General features: G+C 47.2%; 1 pseudogene; it reads right to left on the reverse strand.

Annotated features, from left to right (window-relative positions):
* Positions 1-2,682: 2,682 nt before the first annotated feature.
* Positions 2,683-3,054, reverse strand: LOC146860875 (multifunctional methyltransferase subunit TRM112-like protein pseudogene; annotated as a pseudogene).
* Between the last annotated feature and the right edge of the window lie 504 nt (positions 3,055-3,558).

The raw sequence follows: 3,558 nt of genomic DNA on the forward strand, positions 1-3,558 counted from the left end.
AAATTGCCAAGTGCCTAACCATCTGGTGGGTTGGCACAGAAGCAGTCACGCTTAACTTAGAGGAAAAAACAGCATCAGTTGACCCAAACCAACTGTACAACTACTGTCCAATATCCCTGCTCCCATACTCAGCCGAAGTAATGGAGAAGACCATCAACAGGCAACTCTGATCCCACCATGAGCTTTAACACCTACTGGACAACACCCAATCATGTTTCGAAAAGAACCACAGCACCAAAACAGCACTTGTCCACAGTCTTTGGCACCATCTCGCACAACACTCTGATCAAAAGACTTCACGACATAGGCATCATAGGACCCACACTCCAATGGATCTAGGCCCTCCTCACAGGAAAAACCCAAAGAGTTAGAATGCCACCATTCCCATCAGAGGCCAAGAGCTGATCTGTGGAGTGCCCCAGGGATCATCCCTCATCCCCACCTTGTTCAATATCTACATGACCCTGCTAGCCAACATCATCCAATCCCCCCAGGCATCTCTATCATCTTACATGCGAAGAACGCCTGACTCATCCTCTCTCTGACAGACAAGAGTATCACCTCCAGACCCAACTTCACAAACTGCATGACCATGGTATCAGACTGAATGAGAACAAACTTCAGAAAGCTCAAATCTGATAAAATGAAAGTGCTGATCTTTGGAAATAAGACCTCCCCATGGGACTCCACCTGGTGGCCATTGGAGCTAGGATAAACACCAACACCCACAGACCACAAAAGAAACCTAGGGATCATCCTAGATGGCAATCTCTCCATGATGGCACAAGTCAATGCAGTGAGCACCTCCTGCTTCCACATCCTATACAAGCTACGCAATATCTCCAAGTGGTTTCCACAGAACACCAGATGGGGTGTCACCCAAGCATTCATCACAAGCAGGCTCGAATACAGCATTGCACTCTCTGCTGATATCTCCAAGCAATTCCTACAAGGACACCAAACCATCCAGAACACCGCTGCTAGACCCATACTGGAAGTTCCACGCTGCACCCACATAGCACTGCACCTCAAAGAGCTTCATTGCCTCCCCATTCACAAACGAAGCCAATTGAAACTCCCTGCTCACACTTACAAAGTCATACACAACAGTGGACCAACATCCCTCGACAGACTCATACACATGCACCAGTCGACCAGACTCCTATGCTCTACCTCACTCTCGCTCACTCTGCATTCACAAGAACAGAGCACAGGGTCCCTCATTCCCCTACATCACATCCAAAACATAGAGCAGCCTCCCACAGAACATTAGAGCCCTCTCCTCACTTCTTAAGTTCCAGAAGAAGCTGAAGAGCTGGCTCTTTGAATAACTCCATGGGGACCCAAGTTCCTTGATACTCTCACAGCTGATTAGTCGCGTTCTACAAATTGGCATAACATAACATGACATATAATAACATGAAAGCACAACACAAAAAAATCCCAAACCATATTAGAAAAATACAAAAAACTTTAATAAATTAAATGTCACCAAAATGGATTAAATCCAAACAGTTGAAACAGAGTTATGAATTTTAAAGGTTTTTAGTGATGTCTAGGGCCTAAAAGATCAAAGCGCCAACCACAGATATCTGATTACGCGAGACTGTGTCAAAGTCAAAATCTAAGGCTGTCTGCGCTGGAGCGCAGGTCAGATACAAAGGGTGGTTTGGGCCCGATTTCAGCTAACCAAAGTCCAGGAGAAGGTAGAGTTCAGCAGCACAAGGCAGCAGACTATGTCTGAGAAGGAGTCGTCATCTCCTCCAAGGAGCCACCTGCTGAAATCTCTGTGAAGCCATCAATGATGGAGGGAACAATCTCCGAGCAGTAAAAGCTGGATTTCCAGGCTGAGGAGTTTGTGGTCGTCGATAGGGAGCCAGTCGCCATCGAGCCCAGTGAAGAGTTTTACCTTCGGACTTGAACAACATTTTTAAAAGTCAAAAACTTCCAGCATGATGAAGCTGCAGGCTGTAGCTGAAGAGGGCTGTAATAGACCGGATACCTTTGCCAGGAGGTCCAGCCAAACTGGATTTGCTGCTGCAGGGGAAAACAAAGCGGGAGCTACTGCAAAAGTTAGGCCGACCAGTGATGTACCTTGGGCAGACCAGCTGGCACATAGGTCCCGGTCTTCTGTTGGTTCTCCAAGATGTTATTGAAGAAAAACATTTTAAGTCCGAAGTTTTAGGGATTGGTGGAAGAAGTACCATCAACACCATTTCCAAGGGTCCAGAACCTGGGAAGCACCACTTTTGGGGTTAGAATTCATTCCAGCAGAGGTCAGGTGCAGGGTTCAGTCACTCAGGAGCTTGTATATCCCTGTAGCCCATAAAGAAAGCCAGCCAACTGGCCCCTGGAGTCACTTCCTTTGGGCCTGGATTAAAGGAGTTAGTCTAGTTCCACTTCTAGCAGCAAGGCAGTCCTTCAAGAAGTATGTTAGTCCTCTGGTAACAGCAGAGCAGTCCTCTGTTGGCAGGGCAGTCCTTCTGAAGTCTTACACAAGTCCGGGAGTGTACCTTATTTTAATTAATACATAGAAATCAACTTTTACAAAATAAACACAACAGAATTTCAAAATGCTAAGGTACCAAATGGGTACTCACTTTGACAAGTCCACGGATGGCTCACAATGGGGACACCACTAGCCAATGCACCTGTACACCCTAGGGAAAGTTCTTCTGCCCCTCAGCTCTCATCTTCATTGAATAGCATGTTTGGGATACCCTTGGTGATTGGAAACTCCCGTCTAGATTCAGGGCACTTCAATATCCCCTCAATGACTTCCTCCTCCAGGAGAATATAGTGAACTTTCCGCAGGAAGTCTTTGTTGCTTTCATAGTCCGTAATTGTTTCCTTAGAAAGATCTGAGAGGTGGCCCAGATTGTCCACAACCTCCACCAATGGTATCCACTCCAGCTTAGGGATCATTCTTGCCACAAACTCTTGATTGAAGTCCACAGTGTTCACTTTCACCTCAGTGACCTTCAGTCCCAACGAGAAGCCCTGCCAGACACCCCACACGTGTAAGATCAGCATGTTGTGCGTTAACAGCTTCATCTTTACTCAAGTCTACGGTACAGAGCGTGACCTCCAACCCGGACTTCTATGAACAGAAGTAATTATGCTGCAACATCGCCAGCCCGGAAGCAAGAGGCATAGAAAACGCATAAAGGCATGAGACCATGATATGTCTGCCTAGCACCATTGGGCAGGGTTAATGGTAGGAAATGGTTTCAGGAGTGTACTGAAAAAGTGTTCTGACGGTCCAATATTAACACCTGGTGCCAGCTTTTGGAGTGGGGGGTTTCCCTATACTACTCCCACATCTGGTTCTGGAAAGTTATTCCTTTCCCCTGTCAAGACTCCAAGACGTCTGGGGTGACAAAAGGATGGTGTCAGGGTCCAGGGTATGCTGAGGCACGCCCTGTGAAGTGTAAATGGGGCAAGGAACAGCTCAGCCCCCAGCCATCCCGGCATGATGACCCATCCGGCTTACACGTAGTCCCCTTTTGTGTCACTGTCTAGGAGGAATACACAAAGCTCATCAGCAGAGCCATTCAC

The sequence above is a fragment of the Triturus cristatus genome, chromosome 3_1, assembly GCF_964204655.1.
Source record: "Triturus cristatus chromosome 3_1, aTriCri1.1, whole genome shotgun sequence".
In the NCBI taxonomy this organism is placed as follows: Eukaryota; Metazoa; Chordata; class Amphibia; order Caudata; family Salamandridae; genus Triturus; species Triturus cristatus.